The sequence below is a fragment of the Lithobates pipiens genome, unplaced genomic scaffold, assembly GCF_037356315.1.
Source record: "Lithobates pipiens isolate NorthernLeopardFrog02 unplaced genomic scaffold, aLitPip1_a1.2 Scaffold_22, whole genome shotgun sequence".
In the NCBI taxonomy this organism is placed as follows: domain Eukaryota; kingdom Metazoa; phylum Chordata; class Amphibia; order Anura; family Ranidae; genus Lithobates; species Lithobates pipiens.
The window spans coordinates 140169713-140191330 of record NW_027507784.1 but is presented as its reverse complement, the minus strand read 5'-3'; the positions used below and the strand labels follow the sequence as shown (position 1 = coordinate 140191330).

At 40.5% G+C, this 21618-nt stretch overlaps 1 protein-coding gene across 31 annotated transcripts in view; it reads left to right on the top strand.

The window, feature by feature from the left end:
* Positions 1 to 21618, top strand: part of MAP2 (microtubule associated protein 2) — a 325226-nt gene that overhangs the window by 163374 nt on the left and 140234 nt on the right. For 7 of the 31 annotated variants that reach the window (XM_077448375.1, XM_077448377.1, XM_077448384.1 and 4 more), the window contains one exon: positions 14908 to 15022. The exons of the other annotated variants lie outside the window; for them this stretch is intronic. The gene's annotated coding sequence lies outside the window, so the exon portion shown is untranslated. The remainder of the gene's footprint in view (positions 1 to 14907; positions 15023 to 21618) is intronic. 31 annotated transcript variants of the gene reach the window in all.

Here is a 21618-nt window from a genome sequence, read left to right as displayed (position 1 = left end):
CCCTGATCCTCCTCTTCTTAGGTCCCTCTTTGGCGCTCCTGGCCCCTCCCTCCTGTTGAGTGCCCCCACAGCAAGCGGCTTCCTATGGGGGCACCTGTGCCGAGCCATTCAGACACAGAGCTGCAGCCTGGCCCCACCCCCCCTTTTCTCTCTATTGATTGACCGACTTTGATTGACAGCAGTGGGAGCCAATAGCGCTTCACTGCTGTGACAGCCAATGGAGAGGGGAGTCACGGGCAGCCAAGGCACTCCTGCAACATTGCTGGATCTAGATGGGGCTCAGGTAAGTATGAGGGGGGCTGCTGCACACACAATGCTTTTTATCTCAATGCATAGAATGCATTAAGATACAAATCCTTTTACCTTTACAACCACTTTACCTTCACGTTGTGGTTAGTTTTGATTTTAATGCCCTCCCACCTTGTCTACTGAGTCAAATAACATATTTATATGGCCAGAGATTGCAGCATTGTCCCGCTGTGATCCTCTGCTCTACCCCCCTCACTCCGTGTCCCACACTGGTGTCTCCTTTCCTTTTGTCATTGGGAGCTGACTGTCTCTTCTAGCTTCTTGCAGCTAACCCCCCCAGTAGCATGATACTGCTGGAGCAAAGTAAACCTCATTGTTGTCAAGGCAAGAATGGGTAGAGAAGGTGGGCTGGACCAAAAATAAAAAATGAAAAAAATACAAAAACAGCTTTTAAGATTGTGAAGGGTTGCAAAAATGCAAATGTCTGCTTTAATGTAGCTAGGCGCTAACTAATAAATGATTACATTAGAGCCAGAGCTAAGTACCTGATTTTGATTTAACAGCTTCTGGCACGCCCCTATGCTGCAGACCAGCAGAGGGAGGGGCAATCTGGGAAGCCAATCCATTGTGCTGCATGCAGATGAGTGACAAGGAGCATGCTGATTGAAAGAGTAAGCAAAGTGAGCAGAGAGACCACCTCAACAGTCTTTGGCTGCTCTTTCACTGTCCAGTCAATAGGCTGATAGGTGAAGAGAGCGCAAAATGAATTCCTTCTACAGTCTATAATTGTAAACGGGAAAGGAGCTATCATACACCTGACAGTGCTATTGTGCAGGAATATATAAATCTCAGAACTGGATACAAATACTTTGACAGGTTGAACAACTCTCTTATTTCATCTGATTATTAGCTGTTTGCCTGGAGTTGTAAAGGAGCCCACAAAGGTTACGAGTGGTTGAACGTGATCTTTGTTGACCATTTTCCTTCATTTATCCCTTTCTAGAAACATCAATAGTGCTTTCTCTGTGATGTGATACCGGCTATATTCTTTACTCCTTTGACCTGTCTGCTGTCACCTTCATTCAGCTTCTACTTCTGTCATCACAGTTTGGACCTTCATTTATAAAACTCTCTGTAGGATGAACCGTTGAATGTGAAAGGGATAATATTACTTTGGAGACACTTTGAGGTCCATATAGAATGGGCCTGAATTTAGAATTTACATTAGGACTGATAATGTAACAGACACCATTTTCTGTAATGTATGTCAACGTAGTGCATTTGCTGGAAGTAGTGCTTGGTATTGCTTATTAGTTTTAACAACTAAAAAGGCAACACAATACTACCTGGAGAGAATTTAGCCTTACACGATGGGGTTGATTTATTAAAGGCAAATAGATCTTAAAGGCATTTGCTCCAGGACGATGTAAATGAGGAAAGTTTCTCTTTGAAAAGAATACTCAATCAAGTCCAGGTAAAATAAAAAAATAAAAAAAACAGCAATTTTGCTTGTACATGATTTGATGATGGAAGTCAGCAGAGCTTCTGCTCATTTCCAAAGCTCTGGGGCAACAGCTCTTGCAGATTGCAACTGTATTTTGCAAAGTACACCATATATTTGCCTTTAGTTAATCAACCCCAATGCCTCTATGCACACACCCAGGCCCACCAAACTACAAAAGAAAAGTCACACTATGCAGCTTTTCTGCTTAATGGGGGAAACACAGGGAGGTGATTTCATAAACGCAAACAGACTTTTGACAAGGAAATGTTCCTTTAGCTAAGTGACTATGGTAAAAATTCACTTTGAAAAGAATACCCAATTGATGTGCAATGAAAAGAACAAAAACAAACAAAAAACAGTATTTTTGTTTGCACATGATTAGAGGATGGAAGTCAGCAAAGCTTCACCTCGTTCATTAACCACTTCAGCCCCAGAAGGATTTACCTGACTAGGCCATTTATTGTGATACGGCACTGTGACACTTTGACAATTACATGGACGTCCGAGGTTGTACCCAAACAAAATTGATGTCCTTTTTTTTCTCACAAATAGAGCTTTCTTTTGGTGGTATTTGATCACCTCAGTTTTTATTTTTTGCGCTATAATCAAAAGAGAGTGTCAATTTTTGTAAAAAAAACTGTTTTTTTTACATTTTTGCTATAATAAATATCCAATAAAAAAAAGTAAAAACAAATTTCTTCATCAGTTTTGGCCAATTTGTATTATTCTACATATTTTTGGTACAAAAAATCATATAAGTGTATATTGATTGGTTTGCGCAAAAAGTTATAGCGTCTACAGTATAGGAGATTTATGGCATTTGTAGTATAGTTTTACATAACAGACAGATCAGACACTTTTGACACTTTTTTAGGGCCATTGACATTTATACAGTGATCAGTGCTACAAATAGCCACTGATTACTATATAAATTTCACTGGTAGGGAGGGGGTTAACACTAGGGGGCTATCAAGGGGTTAAGTGTTCCCTAGGGAGGTGTTTCTAACGTTTCTAACTGTGGGAGGGAATGTACTGACTGGGAGTAGAGGGAGATCGCTGTTCCTGATCACTAGGAGCAGCATATCTCTCTACTTCCCTGACAGAATAAGGAATCTGTCTGTTTACATTGACAGATCCCCTTTCTGGCTCTCTGAGGAGCTATTGAGGTTCGCCGGCGGACATTTCCTCCTATACGGTCATCATACACCTATGCCGCCGTCATACACCTTCGGGGGTTTGTACAGCCGTGTCAACCTGCCGCAGTACAATGACGGCGGCTGGTCAGCAAGAGGTTAATCTAAGGGAAAACTCTCTTGCAAAGTGCACAGTCTATTTGCCTTTAGTAAATCAGCCCCAGAGTCTGGACCTTAGAAAGTCTCATACAGGTGCTTAAAGATAAAATTGAGTTAAAACAGAAATAAACCCTGATATTCCAGGAGGGAAGCCTACAGGCTCAATAGCTTAATATTTCATGCAGGCATTTCTGTACTACACCAGTCCACACAATTTTTCTTGGTGATGTGAAAACCCCGGCTTGTAATGCTGGAGATGTATTCACACACACACACTCACCAAGGCTGGTGATTTTTGACACCCTAGGCGAAACCTCATTTTGCCACCCCCTTTGGGTCCACCCCTGACCACACCCCCTTTGCCCTGTTCATGTATAACCCACCTTTTTAATGAAGTGCCCATCAAATGCAGCTCACCAGCGTCCATAAAATGCAGCCTCCCCAGCACCCATCAATGCAGCCTCTCGATCGCTCATCAATTGCAGCCTCTCCAGCGCCCATCAAACGCAGCCTCTCCAGAGCCCATCAAACGCAGCTTTTCCAGGGTCCATCAAATGCAGCCTCACCAGCGCCCATCAAATGCAGCCTCACCAGCGCCCATTAAATGCAGCCTCACCAGCACCCATCAAATTCAGCCTCATCAACGCCCATCAAATGCAGCCTCACCAGAGCCCATCAAATGCAGCCTCACCAGCGCCCATCAAATGCAGCCTTACCAGCGCCCATCAAATTCAGCCTCACCAACGCCCATCAAATGCAGACTCACTAGCATCCATCAAATTCAACCTCACCAGCGCCCATTAATGCAGCCTACCAGCGCCAATCAATGAATGTTTGCTTGCTTCCATTCATTCGAAAGACGGGACACAGACACAGTCCTCTTCCATCGCTGAGCTTCTGACACTATGTGCGAACGGAGCGGTGGCAGCCTGCTGATGCTGAAACTTAGTTGCTTGCTGCAGAGAGAAGAGAGTAGGAATACCAGTGGCCCGGGCACCCTAGGCGGCAGTGTGCCCTAGGCAGCTGCCTAGTTTACCTAGTGGTAGCAATGGCCCTGACACTCACTGAAGGCTTTGAGCTGACTTACACCCAGAAAATCTAAGGCAAAAATTGTCAGCCCTAAGAATTTTCTCCTGACCACCACTCTGATTCAGTTGCCTTGGGAATTAGAATGTGGTTGATAATATAGAAAGCAGAGAGATTTGAATGTGCACAGGCCATGATTTGGGAACTACTCTGTCAGTCACCCTGTGAGATAATCTCTGGAATCGTGTTGCAGACTGCATGTGGCTCAGCTTACACTAAACTGAGTGATAATAGCAAAGTTGCAGTGGCTGTTAATCAGAACTGTTGTCCACTTTTGCCTCCTTTTAATCATCAAGCACTAAAATTTAATTTCTAGTGTGCCATAAGAAAGTCCAGCAATTTGACAAATCTGCCATTTGTCAGAGAATGTGGGCTGTCATGCAGTATATTCTAAGGTCTTTTTATCCAATATCCAGCTGTTACTGTCATTTTTATAGTAGGCCAAAATCAACACTGTTCTGGTAGGACAAGATACATTTAGCAATGTTGAGAGCTCTAAACTCTATGTAGTTTTCCACCATGGGAAGGGCACCAACATTGTTTTTCTTTTCTTTTCTTTTTTCATTCCAATATAACCTCTTGTAATTTATTACTGTAGCATTCAGGCTTTAAATACAGTAAAATCTGCTGTTGTCTCAATGTCCATACTCATTTCTCTATATCAATGAATGCAGTTTTCTTTATGTAAAACTTGTATATCAATATTGGGAATATATGATAACATATTAATATTGGATCGTTTATGTATACCTTACTGGTGTGAATGCCGCTGTGCACACCTATGCATATTCCTAATTTTTGTTACAGACATACCCCACTTGTAAGTACACAATGGGGTTTATTTACTAAAGCTGGAAAGTTCAAAATCAGGCTCACTTCTGCATAGAAACCAATGAGCGTCTAACCCCAGCTTGTTCAATTAAGCTTTAGTAATAAAACCTGGAATCTCATTGGTTTCTATGCAGAAGTGAGCCTGATTTTGCATTTCCCAACTTTAGTAAATAAACCCCATTGTGTACTTAAAAGTGGGGTATGCCTGTATTAGTTGTGTTTTTACATGCCTGCTTTTGGGCACTTGAAGGGAATCCTGTAAAGAAATATGCTGCAATCATTTTTGAATTTTTTCTGAAAATTCTATTTACCTGGTTGTCTCTGGCCTCATACGTTGTGTTACTGGCCTCATACCTCCCAACTTTTTGAGATGGGAATGAGGGACACCTATCAGAAAAAGTATGCAGGCATAGGATGCCACGCTCCCTTAAAGGAGAATTGTACAAAAAACAAGATTGCTTAAACCCACAAGTGCTTTTTTTTACCACTACTATTCCTTTATATTGACTTTTGGAATTTACAAATGCAGCAATTTAGTAATCAGATGAAAGGTTTAGTGCTGGAAAACACTTTTTGATAGGTAAAAAGTGAATTTTTATATACAACTATATAGATCAGACCAAAAGGAGGGACAAATGAGGAGGAATGAGGGACAGAGGGACATTGCTCCAAATCAGAGAAAGTCCCTCAAAATCAGGGGCAGTCCCTCAAAATCAGGGACAGTTGGGAGCTATGCTGACCTGGAACAAGAACGCAGCCATTCAGAGCTCCTAATTTGCATTTGTGCAAAGTCATTGACTTATAAAGTATTGAAAAATATGGGGCTAATTATGTAAAGGAGCAGAAGATGCACACTTAGTGAAGTGTGAATTGTGACAAGACATTGTGCTGCCTGGGTCCAAGAATGTAATGCCCCCCCCCCCCCCCCCCACGCAAAATAAAAAAAATCACACCCACCAAAAGGTCCCCACATCCATTATTTTATACCGTGGTGTCTAAAACTAAAATTAAGTTTATCAGGGAGTCAGATTTTTCACACAGAACCTAGATTAAGGGCCAGGTCATACTAGGCTCACACTGGGAACACACGCTTTCCCATGCGATAACGCATGCACTGTGGTGTGAGTAACTAACACATGTTACTATACAGTGCAGAGCAGGGAGGAACATTTCCAAGTACAGCTTTTTGATGGTGAAGATACATTGACATTCAGGATATGGATTTTTAGTTAGTCTGCTAAATAAACATTAGCACTCAAATTGATATGTCTTATTTTTCAAAAACACATTGAGCTGCTGCGTATTTATGCCAGCTAGCCACATAGCAATGAATGTGACATCTATTTGGAAGACAATCTTATGCAGTAAAACACAAATATTTTATTGCAGAAGGGCATTTAAATTAAAATGAACCCTATCTGTTCCCAGTTGTGATGATTTGTCTGATTTTACCAGCTATGCTTTCTGTTCCTTGGATTCTCTCACGCTTGTTTATTTCCTTTTCTTGTGCCCTACTACCTCTTCTTGGCAGTCTGGCACATTCTTCCACTGTCTCTCACCTCTGCCTTTCTTATATTAGTTAATACTGAGATGCTGTGGTACCGTATGGGAGTCTGTCACACCCCTGGCTTGTTTTCATCTTTTTTAGTAAACGGTATTAATTTATGTATGTGTTTTACATATACATTTAAGCTGGCCTATTGCACACTCACAGGTGTGCTAACAAAAAAATACCATATGCACAGACCCATACACATCAACATTCAATTCGCACCTATATAGTTGACAAAGGGGATATATAAATGTTAAGCTTGTCCCATATGATGAGTTAACAAGTACCTGATCGAGGAGAGGCAGCATGGCCAACACTAGCCTGTCAGGCTGGGTTACGTCAATCCAAGGTTGTTAAATCTAGACATGTGTATTCGTTTTCGTCCAATGCATTTTCATCCAAATTTCAGGAAATTTTTTCGTTATCGTTTTAACAAACGATTATTTTCACTTTAGTTACGACAACAGATATTGATAGGAGATTTGACATGATGCTGACAATAGCAATCTGTGTCCATCGAACCTGTGGTCGAATGTGCCTAACCTTAGCGCTATTAGTGCAAGATTATTCTACATAGAGAGAAAAGATTCAACATTATAGAGACAATAGCAAAAAAGGTTGAATGTGCCTAACCTAATTCTATTAGTCCAAGATTATTCGACATAGAGAGAAAAGATTCAACATGAAGATTAAATGAAGCAGTTGCCGCGAGTGGAGATTTATGGTCAAATGCTCTGTCTATAGACTATAGAAGAATTCTAATGTTGGTTGACTAGTAATAATAATTAATAAATATAATTATTACTATTGTTACTATTGTCATATTACTATTGTCATACATTAGAATTTTACTATAGCTTGTAGGCGGAACATTCATCCGGAAATGTACGATTACGGCGTCATACAGTTTAGCTGCTCCGTCGAATCTTCTTAGAACATTCGACAGACACCATAAGCCTTCAATGGCAGATTCAATCTTAATTATTTTGGATTTTTGGGCGAGTGCATTTTCTAACGAAACAAATTAAATAAAAACAAATTTCGGGAGTAACTAAATAAATGTATTTTTCGGACAAAAACAAAATTCCGAAACAAAATATTTCAGTGTGCACATGTCTAGTTAAATCTTGTAATATTTTTGGGGCCAAGCTCTACTATTGTATACTATCTTGAATGTGGGTACAAGGTCATCAATAAGCCTCTTCAGTTGCGGTAAACCTCTGAGGAGTTGTGCTCTTTCAATTTATTAAAATACATTTTCTTGCTTAGAACAATATAGAGTAAATTTAATTTTTTCATTATTGGACTAGTTGTATTCATCTATCAAACCAAGCAGGCCAACCTTGGGAATATTGAACCTTGGAAATCTAGCCCTGTTTGCAGGAAACAAAACACATGATCTGGAGTTCCAGCTTTTTTTATTTTTTTTTTAAAACCCCCATGTGATGATCTCACCTAATCAAAGACATATTGGCATGATTATTTAATGTACATGTTATTATTCTTTTTCTTTTTAAATAATTTACTCAGATTTCCCCGGGGAGCATGCTTCCATCTTCAGTGTTGGCATGTGAAGCTGACTCATCTCTTCTTCCTTGGCTACCCAGCATGCACCTGCTGATCTTGCGCATGCGCATATCTTCGAAAACATAGCGTATGAACAAACGGAGGAGGCCCATTGACTCCTGGGATTGATGAAACTCATATCCCAGGAGTCAATGCGTGGCCGGAAATGACGTACCTCGTGCAAATAGAGTACTTAGATTACTTGGAAAAAAAATGTCCAATGAGACCTGTAACCTGTCAGGGGTATTTGTTTTCATATTCAGCTATTTTACATTAAAGTGCTCACTTAAAAAGCTCCTGAGCCTCTTTGTAGAAATTATTAGACACTGCCACAATTACCATATGACATTCATGCCATCTGGATTGTATGCGTTTTGTAGAATTTTCTGGCTGATCCAGTGAGTGTCATCCATGTTGTTTTCTGTCCATGTGTGAGCAAATTGCTGCACAACTGTGTGGAACTATTTTATTTCATTTATTGATAACCTTTACCAGGCATATTTTTCCCATCTTTTCTTTCACTGATTATTGGACTTTTAGTATCCCTTTTCATTTTCTTTCCTTGCTAGCCTGCTGATCCTAAAAATTTAGAAAAAGGTATTTTTTTCTCATTGAAGTCATACTGTGGACCTACATTATCAAACATTCTGTATTCACAATAAGATAAAGGTTTTTTTTAACTTTGTTTTTTACTAATTGCCTGTTGAGTTCCTACACAAGGCTGCAGTATTACCGTATGCTTTGTATTGATGTGTTATAGCAATTACAACCCCAATTCCAAAACACAGTTGGGACACTGTGTAAAATCTACATAAAACCAGAATGCAATGATTTGTAAATCTCATAAACCCATATTATATTCAAAATAGAAAATAGAAAACATATAACATTTGTAAACTGAGAAAATGTACCATTTTAAGAAAAAAAAAAGGTAATTTTGAAATTGATGGCAGCAACATGGATCAAAAAAGTTGAGAAAGAGCAAAAAAAGCTGGCAAAGTAAGTGGGACTAACAAGGAAGAGCTGGAGGAACATTTTAAAACGAATAAAATTAACTGGCAACAGGTCAGTACCTTGATTGGGAATAAAAAGGGCATCTTAGAGAGTCAGAGCATCTCAAAAGTAAAGATGGTCAGATGTTCACCAGTCTGTGAAAAGCTGTATCTAAACATTGTGAAACGATGTCTCAATAATGTTCCTCAACATGGAATTGCAAAGACTTTATATATATCATCATCTACAGTGTACATAATATCATAAAAAGATTCAGAGAATCTAGAGAAATCACTATGCGTAAGGGGCAAGGCTGATAGGAGATATTAGATGCCTATGATCTTAGGGCCCTTAGATGGCACTGCATTAAAAACAGACATCATTCTGTGATGGACATTATTGCATGGGCTTAAGAATACTTCCAAAAATCATTGTCTGTAAACACAGTTAGCCATGCCAATCAAAAATGCAAGTTCAAGCTCTATCATGCAGAGAAGAAGCCATATCTGAACATGATCTAGAAACCGTCTTATTTCCGCTAAAGCTCATTTAAAATGGTCTGTTGCAAAGTGGAAAACTGTTCTGTGAGTAGATTGAACTTTGAATTTTTTTTTGACAATCATGGGCACCGGGTCCCTCGGACTAAATTAGAGAAGGACCTTCCTGCTTGTTATCAGCGCTCATTTCTAAGGCCTGCATCTCTAATGGTATGGGAGTGCATTAGTGTGTATGTAATGGGCAGCTTGCACATCTGGGAAGGCTCCAACAATGGTGAAATCTATATCCAGATTTTATAGCAGCATATACTCCCATCCAGGCAACATCTTTTTTAGGGAATGCCTTGCATAGTTCAGGAAAAGAATGCTATACTGCATATATGACAAGAGCAGGGCTTTGAACTAGAAGAGTCCAGGTGCTTAAAGACGAAGTAAACCCATAGCAAAAAAATGAAAAAACAAAAAACCCTACAAGAGAAAGGCATAATTAGCTAGTATGCATAGCATACTAGCTAATTATGTATCACTCACCTCAGATTCAAGCCCCCACATCAGTCCATGTCTCCCCCTCCGACTGCTGGCATGTTGTACCGGAGTGACTTTCAGGTATCGCGGCTCTGGCACTGTGATTAGCCGGAGCCGCGATGACGTCACTCTGCGGATGCACGTGGGAACGGCACAGTACAACTGAAGCAACAGCATATCGCGCCATTGCTTCAGTTGTCTTAAGTGCGCATGTGCCGCATGATGTCGGCACATGCAAATACAGGGATATATCCTAAAACGTACAGGTTTAGAAGATATCCTTGTTAGCTACAGGTATGCCTTAATATAGGCTTACCTGTAACATAAAGTTGTAAACAAGGGTTTACAACCACTTAAACTTGCCCGTCTGCAGTCCAGACCTTTCACCAACTGAAAATATTTGGTGCATCTAGAAAGGAAAAATACAATAAAGAAGACTCATGACTGTTGAGCAGTTAGAATCGCATATCAGGCAAGAATAGGACAACATTCCTCTTCCAAAACTCCAGCAGATGGTCTCCTCAGTTCCCAGATGTTTACAGTATTGTTAAAAGAAGAGGGGATGCTACACTGTAGTAAACATGGCCCTGTCCCAACTTATTTGAGACGTGTTGCTGCCATCAATTTCAAAATGACTTTTGTTTTTTTCTTAAGATAGTACATTTTATCAGTTTAAACATCTGATATGTTTTCTATTTTCTGTTGTGAAAATCCCGGATTATGAGATTTCCAAATCATTGCATTCTGTTTTTATGTAGCTTTTACACAGCGTCCCAACTTTTTTGGAATTGGGGCTGTACTTGATTGTCAAGCCACAGTTATCAGCAGTAGTTGAACTTCACATGCATGGTTCCTTGAACGCCGGGGACTACCGGTAATCCTTTTCCTAATGCATATAAAGATGCACTGGATGACAAAAGATTCACTAACAAGAACAGATATATAGATGTTATACATTTAAATAAGTTATCTTGATGCATTTGAAAGTGATAGATGGTTCTCAGATGTTGTCTGTCAGCCTATTTTTTTTAATTTTTTTTATTAATTTACTCTTGAAATATGAACCTGATTGGTTACAATGGTCAACACAACTGTTTTAAATCCTTTTAACTGTGATGTTATCATTTAAATGTTACAGTGGCCATGCCCTATTAGTCCACCCAGTCTTTTCATGTAGATGAATACATATTTATGAGTTACTGTTAGAATGGTCCAATGGTGACCACATAAAAAACATCATTCAGCTGGCAGTATAATTGACTGACACATGAATAAGGTCAGTCAGCCGGGATGGGTTCAGTTTCTGAATTCACAGAAAATGCAACAGCAATAAAAGAAAAATAGAATATAGTTCTATTTCAAATTGTACATTCAGTTCACTATCTAAACATGACTTATATGCCCTGTAGGTTTAAATAAAGTAATGATTCATAGAAGTGCATAAATGGCCCAGTTTGGTTTGTACTCTAAGGGCCTTGTCTAAAGCTAGAGCTGATTATCATACAGTGATGCTCAAATAAGAAGGCTCACTGACTCACCTGAATATTTACATATCTTTCTAATCTGTGGAGAATCATGTATATCAGGAGTCCAGGCAATCATGATTCAAGAATTATAAGATCCTCCGTGGACTGAACATATCTGAGATCATATATTGAGACATCACCATTTACCTTTTTCAATTTTGCCCAAATTGTCAACTGATTTGATCGTCGTACAGCAGTCTCTTTATTTCCTGACATAGATTTCTGTTACAGATTAAACAAAATAAATAATATTGAAAGCTTTCAGTTAGCTATTGTTCCAGCCTAGTGTGCTCAAGTACAGACCCACAGCCTGCTAATTGAACAATAAAGGAACAGCAGCACACTGATGAGTTTATCTGTCTAGTCATTCTGACCTTTCCAGCTCTCAGCACATTCACCGCCTGTACATGTGCACTGCAGCAGAACCTAAATTGCAACTAGTGCCGGTGTCCTATCACATATGGCCCCCCATCGGATAGTGTCCGCTGTGTACTGCGCTGTGAGTCCAGGTTCTATCCTCACCATCCAAGTGGACATAGAGTAGGAATATAAAATAATTTTCCCAACCCTATGTCCACTTGGATGGTGGGGCTACCACCTCCACTCACGGCGCAGGCGCCGTTCATCTTCAGAGATTTTCCGAAGCTTCTTCTGCGCAGTATGGGGCGGACACTATATGATGGCAGGACACTATCTGCCAGAACACCGGCCATCTCTCTTCATGCTGGAATGCTGCTTTACAGGGAACCAACTTCCTAACATAAATGCAAGACCACAAGTCTTGTGTTGTACTTGATGACTTTGGACAGAGGGGGTGGGGTCAACAAGGTTGTTGGAGATTGGCAATCAGAGCAGCTTCACTGGAAGGATTTTTACAACTGTGATCGTCAAGGAGAAAAACTGTTGAACCCTGTAATAGGGTTGGTATTGCTATGTAATGGATCATCCCTTGGACAAAACAAGCAATGTATTCTTCATCTGCTTGGGTGGTGGTGGTAGGCAAAGGGGAGATGAATTTATATGTTTTTACATAAGCCCAAAGTTAAGTTTTGATGAATACATAACTGCATTCATTTGTGTTTAATATGTGCACAAGTTACTTGTATCAAGTAATTGTATTTTCTTTCATTACTCAACATATCGTTTTTCAATGGGGCTAGCTCAGTGGTTTTAAACACCTTTTTATCGCTCTTGGTACTGTCACTAGACTAAGAATCTTTGCAATAGTAAAAGTAGGAAAACTAAAACAACCCCCACATCTAAGGACTGTAACATGCAATATGTTGCATTGCTGGTCTTCGGCATAGGTATTCTTTAAGCTGAAAAACGAGAATGTGAATATTGGTGCTTTCTAATGCATTTACAATGGCTAAACTTTAGAACAGTGTGGTGTTAGAATGATCTAGTAACTTGCCAAACAAACGAGAGAGCCAGCAACTTGATCAAGAATTATTGCCAAAACGCGTTAGCACTGCTTTTACTCACTGTCATGTAAAGAAAAAATCATTCATAAGGATTGCACTGCTTTTACTCACCATCATGTAAAGGAAAACGTATTCATAAGGATTTTCGGAGCTGCCGGCACTCTCATTCATTCATCTACCATTTGTTTTGTTATTAACTGGTGAACGAGAGGACATCTGGCCTGAGCACCCGCTTCATTCACTCAACAGCTCCACCTGGTATGAGCAGTGCATCTGTATATCTATCTAGTAACTTGGTTTCATCTCTACATCTCTAGATGTTATCAGATTGAGTTTTGTGTTTCAAAAAGTGAGGCTCTTGTAATTATTTATGAAACACTAAAATCATAGGAGAAACGTTTTTAACAGAGTTAGAGAATCTCGGGGGACATTCTAATGGCAGGAATTACACCTTTTCAATTTGACTGGATGGTTTTCCGCTTCTACTACTGACAAGTATTGCAAACTATTTACATTTTACTATTTTCCTTGTACTGTTTCACAGTTTATGTTATTATTATGCATACAGTCAGTGTAGGTTGTTGCCCCCTGTGGGCCTTGTGTGCTGCTGAGCCCCATAAAACTGATGTGAACTGTTATGGTTCTAGTTATGCCTATAAAAACAGTGTTTGCTTGCTTATAAATTCAGAATTAAAAAGTGTTGAAGCACCACAGTTCAGTATAAAAACAAAAAAGCTCAGATAATATAAGTCATAATAATATAAACTAATATTTTCATGCCTACATTCATAACATATGGGAAGTACATAATGTGGTAGACTTTTACTGAAGGAGCTTTTACTTCCAAAGTGACTCTTTACTTTTGAATATATAATCATGAGCAAGTTTCACCCTATTAGCTGAGATAAATACACATTCTCTTTGCTTTAGTAGATCAGCCGCAGTGTATCAAATGGTCTACAGGCAAAGAGCCACACCAAAGCTAACTAAAAGGCAGAAGTGGCTCCTAAATCACTGATCGGGAACTATGCTTCTTTATACTGAATCTTTTCCTTATCAGACACAATAGCTGTGTGTGTAGATAGCACTAAAATCATTGTATTCAACTCTACCTTTTCTAAAGAAGACTTAAACCAAAAAAGGCATTTCTTAATCATGTCTATTATTTATAAAGTCGTAATCAGTACATATTCTCAAAACAAGCCGTGTGATGTTGGTGCAGCTATAGCCCCTACACATTCTGTAGTTAATAGGATATATCCACTGACATGTCCGCCTACTTTTTATAGCTTCTTTAAAGAGGAAGTAAACCCTAATGGGTTTACTTCCTCTTTGATTCCCTGCAAAGGTAAAGCATAATGGACTACTATGCATCGCATAGTAGTCTATTATGTGTCACTTACCTGACACAGGAGCCAGCGATGTCAACGCTGTCCCCCTGTGTACGGAGCCTCCATCTTCTTGGTGGGTCTCGCTGCTCCGGCGCTGTCTTTTAACTGAGCCACGATGACGTCACTCCCACGCATGGGAGCCGCCACTCGCGGCATATTGCTGTTGACAGCGGTGCGCTCAGTGCACCTGCGTGTCGCTGTCTACAGCGCATGCGCCGTAGACAACGGTGCCTGTCTTTTGGCAAATATCTCCTAAACTGTGTAGGTTTAGGAGATATTTCTTGGACCTACAGGTAAGCCTTAATCTAGGCTTACCTGCAGGTCAAAGTGGTTTGTAAGGGTTTACAACCACTTTAACTCGACATGTTCAGTAAATCTGTAGACATTATTTTTATTACTAGTCCATACTGAATGCAGATTTTAGAAGGATGTGTGGAAATTGGATTAACCATTTAACCCTTTCTTTACCAGCTTTGAGGAAACATTGATGTTGATGGCTGTAATTGGATTATCAGATTGACTAGCGCGCCAGATAGACATCTTGATCTAGTGTTTTGGTCATAGACCTCAGACACATACATAACAGGTAAATAGCTGTGAAAATAGCTGTGGCTGTTTCTTTTGTGGTTTAGGAATTTTGTATAGAAGCACACCTGTTTCTATTATGAGGATTTCTGATGTATGCAGGTTTACCTTTTGTTTTTGTGGGACAATTTTAGTGGGTTAAACATTGCCTTGACACTACTGACTCTGGTGAGTAGCATTAGGGTGCCACGTGAGAACGGCTTTTAAAATGAACCTGAACTGTGAGAGGCAAGCAGAAGGCAAAGACTAGTCTCTGTTAATGCTTGTGTTTCCCCTGTGGGTGATCTTTTCCACATCACTGACTTACCATACCTTATTCTGTACTGTGTTTCTGTATGGAGGCCACCATCTTAGTAGAGGCAGGTTTTTGTTTCCTCATGTCAATGTTGTCCTTCTGATGACTGGTGCTGCAATATCAATAAATGTATGTGGAGCCGATTTTTATTTTATTTTAGATAAAGTACAGAAATGGCGGCTGGTGGGGGGGGGGGGCGATAAACAACCCCCCCCCCCCCCCGGGCCACCGGTGGAGCGGCACTAGCACAACTGTCACCTACCCCTCCCCCTGCGGCATTGCATGGCACTAACACTACCCCCACCACCACCGGCCCGCTGTCCTTACCCTGGATGTGAGAGCAGCCATCTGATGTGCCCCTTTTTCAGCTTGGCGGACTCAGGGAAAGCTACTTCGGTGTCCTCTCCTGGAACAGCTTCTGTAGTGTCTCCTCTCTGCTCCTCCCAATGTTAGGCCTCCAATAGGATCGCCTGACATTTTGGCCAATCGGAAAAAGATTTCATACCTGCTTCCCAATTGGCCGGGAGGAGGATCAGTGTTGCAACAGCAAATTTTCATTTGCTATTGCAACACACCTGGGTGGTCTCCAGATGCAATGCTCTGCGTCCCCAGTCCATCCTATTTTGAAGCCTATTAGAGCCTCTGGATCTAATCAGGATCTTAAAAAAAAAACCTGGCCTCTGTAATTCATATGCCCGGTGACCTGTAAGGGGCCGGACACATGAATAGGGAGTGGCTGTAGTGGCAATCTATTCACTGCATATAGGGGAGTGGCTGGAGGAGGGGGTGGCGCCCCTAATGAACGGGTAACCACTGTTTATTAGCATCTGTGTAATGAGATTGCTGCCTGTGTTCCAAGAATCACTTCATCCGTTTGTCTTATTGATCATTGCCACTGGGACCAAAAGTGAGGATAAATCTAAAGTTTGAGTTGTCACGTGAACAGCCATATATACCATACATGTTCCTCTGGGAGCATATCTGGGGTCTCTCTTTATTATGGGACAGTACACAGTTAAAAAAGGGAAAACCATGGAAGAATGGCATCAGGTTCCCCCTAAAGTTCCAAGCAGTTCCTTAGTTCCAAGCAGAAGTCTGCCCTAATTTTCAAGTCAAAGTTCAGGACCCCCTGCAACAAAAATATAATTTTTGTGAGATACTTTCAATAGGAAATCCCAACTATAGGGATGCAGGCCCAGCAGCTTTCCTCATTAGAGCCCTGCAGGTGCACAGCTAATTTATTATTATGAAACCACTCCCATTAGTCTCACTTTCCAACATGAATACAGACAAACACACAGGGATTTCTTCAGAATAACAAAAGGTAGGAATCTGTAACAAAGAGCAGAATGTTTTTTTTTTTCTGAACAAAAGTGGAGTTATACTTTAAGTATATTCCTTGTACTGATAGCCTAAAGGCAATACTGGTGGCTAATCCTTTGCCTTCCACTTAATTTTGATGGGCATATCTTACACAGGAGAGGTTCTCATTAACAGAGGTTCTCATTAACAGTTACATTTGTGGAAATTCATAATTATCTTTGCAAGCTTACAGCATTTGTGGCCTGAGCTGGTCTTCTCAGGCTTGAGGATATTCCTTGTACTGAAAGAAAAGTCTGCTTTTTTAGAGGTAAAGATATTTTTATTGTACAAAACAAAAAATATTATTTTAGCAACAGAGGTAAGTCCTCTTATCCATCGTACAAGCAATATTGTACAAATTATATAACAAAGGTAGATAAAACATAATCATCATAGAGAACCTAGCAATAGTGGTGAGTGCCCTCGGAAAATGAAAACATAAAAAAAAAAAAACGATAAATCTTTAGAGTTATGAAATCCAAGAACCAGGGGTGTACACTTTCAGGTCTATCAAAGGAGAGTGGGAAAATAAAAGAAAAAATAAAAGAGAAGAGGGGCAAAAGGAGAATAGAGGGTGAAAGATCCCAATGAGATCGGGGAAAGAAGGAAAACGACAGAAGAGAAAAGGTTGAGCATATCTGATAGGCCACATCTATAAAGAGTGGTCAAGGTGGAGTCATATCAGTCATCAGGCAATAACATGTTTTTCAGGGAATCTGAAGTGGAAAATTCAATCCAGATAGTCCAAATGGCCTTAACCCCCCTGTCGGTCTTCCCGAGTCTGGCTCGGGGTGGAATTTTGGTACCATTAGCGGTAACCCCGAGCCAGACTCGGGACTGCATCGCTGGATCCAGGAGGACGCTTACTTACTTTCTCCCTCGGATCCAGCGTTGTCTCCCCGCTGTACGAGCGAGCCGATCTCCGTTCCCTGCGAGCGTTGCGACGCACGGGGACGGAGATCGGCGCCAAATTCAAAAAGTGAAACACACAATATACATACAGTATAATGTAATCTTACAGATTACATTGCTGTATGTAAATATTTCACATCCCCTTTGTCCCTAGTGGTCTGCCCAGTGTCCTGCATGCAGTTTTATATTATAAAAACGGTTCTTTATGCCTGGAAACTGGAGATTGTCCATAGCAACCAAAACTGTCCCTTTACATCAAAAATGGTTTTAGACCAGCTAGAAAACAGCGATAATAAATTAGAATCACTCACAGAATTGAGCGACAGTGATTTGTGGGGAGATCCGTCATCAAATATTGAAAAGTAATGACAGGGACAATTCTGCAACTGAGCAAATTTCTGTGTTTTTGATTTGATTACATTATTGAATAATTTTTATTATTGTTATATTATTATTTTGTACAATTATTTATAGTTATTTATTATATTATAATTTATGATTTAATTTTTTAAACTTTATCATACCTGGGATGTCTGCTAGACTCTGGTTTGGACAGATTTAAGAGAGTTATTCCTAAGAATTACAGGACTACAATATAAAACGCCAAATTTTCATGCAAAATAATTGTACCGCTTTTAGCACCTAAAATCCGAAATAATCATACCGCCAGGGAGGTTAAACTTGTTTAATGTATCATTATTTAAAGCCAGCATCTCCTCCATACTCGTGATATTATTTACAGTAGAAACCCACAAGGACAACGAGGGGGGGGGGGGTTGGGGGGGTAGTAGTCATTTTCCAGAATGAAGGGGCCATTTGTCTAGCCGCCGACAGGGAAAAACGCAGCACATTACGTTTCTGTGATGCAATAGAACCTGGGAGCATGGATAGTAGTGCCATTTCTGGAGTAGGCATCTGAGACTGATATATACAGACCACCATGTATGGAGAAAACCCGAGACCAAATGGGCTGGATCTTATTACAATCCCACCATAAGTGGAGATATGTTCCCTCAGCTGATCTACACTGCCAACAAGTAGGGGGGACCGACGGTAAAATTTTGTGCAGGGAGTAAGGGTCCCTGTATCATCTGTAAAGGAGACTAACGTGTTTTTCTTGTATATATCAAGATAAGGAGGATTTATGGGTAAAGTAAAGCGACGTTTGCCAGTCATCCCAGGTCCGTGGATATGCCTGCTTTTTTATACACTTCAGTTACATCTCTTACACTCAAGGCCTGAACATTTTAATTACTGTTTGGCAGAAATAAATGGTTTTCTGATCTATCCTAAAAGCATTTACAAGCTTTTTCATAGTCATTTTCAGCTGCTACATTAAGAAGGTGTAAAAATGACAGCCAAAAGCAGTGTGTTGAACACTGTTAAAAGGTAGGCTGTACGTTAAAGCAAAATGCTTATGTAATCAAAATTGTCCCAGTTTTATCAGAAAAGGCTTGAATAATATAATAGTACATATGCATATTTGTAAATTTGTAACAAATAAACGTGCAGAAAAGCCTATTCACAATAATAGAGGAGTGTATAAATACATGTAGAATTTTAGAATTCCGATGACACTACACTAGGGTTTTTTTTCTTTTGTTTTAGATTGAGTGGGAAAGGATTAGAAACTAATTTGGTCTGCAAGTGCACGTTGGTCTGCGAGTGCACGTTGGTCTGCGAGTGCACGTTGGTCAGCGAGTGCACGTTGGTCAGCGAGTTCACATGGTCTGCGAGTACTTGTGTATTGGCTTGTTCCAACCAATGAGGGACTCTCCTAGCTGCCGGGAGAAGAACTCCAGTGAGTATGGGGGGGAGGCGGAGTGAAAGGAAAGACAGATTCTTGTGGTGGGGACTCCATTCTTAGAAGGACAGAGAGAACAATCTGTAACAAAGAACTGAAGTGCCGAACTGCATGTTGTCTACCGGGCTCTTGGATTAGGCACATCACGGATCTGGTGGACAGCTTACTGTGAGGGGCTAGGGAAGACCCGGCTGTCATGGTGCACGTTGGCACCAATGACAAAGTCAGAGGCAAATGGAGTGTCCTAAAGAACGATTTTAGGGACTTTGGAGCTAAATTGAGGAAAAGGACCTCCAAGGTAGTATTCTCAGGAATATTACTGGTACATCGAGCCACACCATAAAGGCAGAGGGAGACTAGGGAAGTAAACAAGTGGCTGAGGAGCTGGTGTAGTAAGGAGGGGTTTGGGTTCCTGGAGGACTGGGCCTACTTCTCAGTTTATCACCAGTACTATAGAAGGGACAGACTGCACCTAATTGAGGAGGATGCAGATCAGCTCGGAGTAAAGATGGCCAAAAAGTTAGAAGGGTTTTTAAACTAGGTGACGGGGGGAGGGCCCAGAGGTAGATATAGTCAGCACGGAACATATTCCAGAGGGTTGTATTGGGGGCATAAGTGGTAGGTTGACTAGCACATAAACCCAAGGTAAGTATAGTAACATGTCCTAGTTGCAATCTTGGAACACCCAATAAGAGAATAGTATGCGACTGGTCTAAACTACGTGGCATGGTCAGAAATGCCAGGAGCCTGGCGGACAAGATGGGTGAACTAGAGATACTGTTGTACGAGGAGGATGTGGATTTTGTGGGAATTTCAGAGACCTGGTTCAACGGCTCTCATTATTGGCTGGCAACCATTCAAGGGTATACCCTTTATTGCAGGGATAGAGAGGGTAAAAAAAGGGGAGGGGTATGCCTATATATCAAGAATAATGTACAAGTAAATGTGAGAGATTATATGACTAAGGGAGCTAGGGAGGAGGTGGAATCATTATGGGTAGAGCTCCAAAGGGATGAAGCTAAGGGGAAAATAATACTGGGAGTATACTATAGGCTCCCTAACCTGAGGGAGGAGGGGGAGATGGATCTCTTATCACAAGTTGGATTAGCAGCAAGGATGGGAAGTGTTATTGTAATGGGGGATTTTAATTATCCAGACATAGACAGGGTGAAGGGAACCAGAGGGCTTCAGTATAAATCATACAAATAGGAAACATAAGGGGAATACAAAGACACTGAATTTCAAAAGAGCCAACTTCCTTAAACTACGAACCTTGCTAGAAGGCATGAATTGGGATAAAATCTTGGGAACAAAGAACACGGAGGAATACATTTAAAAGAGCGAACAAAAGTCCTGGATGGCTTAACTCCAATGTACAAATGCATATAAAAGCAAAGGAGAAGGCCTTCAAAAAATACAGGGTTGAGGGATCATCATCAGCATTCAGACTTTATAAAGAATGCGACAAGAAATGTACTTAGGATGGCTAAAATAGAACACAAAAGACACATAAAGTATGTAAACAGTAAAAAAGGGAGGACAGACCATATTGGTTCCATAAAGAATGAGGAATCATATTGGCCCCATAAAGAATGAGGAAGGACATCTGGTTACAAAGGATGGGGAGATGGAGAAGGTATTGAATTTATTCTTCTCCTCAGTCTTCACAAGGGAATCGGGAGGCTTCAGTCACCAAAACTGCAGTGCTTATCTTATGACACATCACAGGAAGCACCTTCATGGTTAACAGAGGACAGAATTAAAATTAGACTTGGGAAGCTTAACATTAATAAATCACCGGGACCAGGTGGCTTGCATCCGAGGGTACTTGGGGAACTCAGTCAAGTAATTGCTGGCCAATTGTTCCTAATTTTTACTGACAGTCTATTGACTGGAATGCTACCAGCTGATTGGAGAAAAGCAAATGAAGCACCAATATTTTAAAACGGCCCAAAATACATCCCTGGGAAATACAGACCAGTTAGCCTAACATCAATAGCTCAAGCTCTTGGAGGGGATAATAGGGGACTATATACAAGATTTTAGTATAGAGAATGATATCATTAGCAGTAATCAGCATGGATTCCTGAAGAATCATTCTTGCCAAACCAATCTATTACCAATCTATGAGTAGGTGAGTTGCCATCTAGATAAAGAAAGGCCCATAAACTTGGTGTGTATGTGGATTATGTAAAAGCATTTGACACAGTTTCCCATAAATATT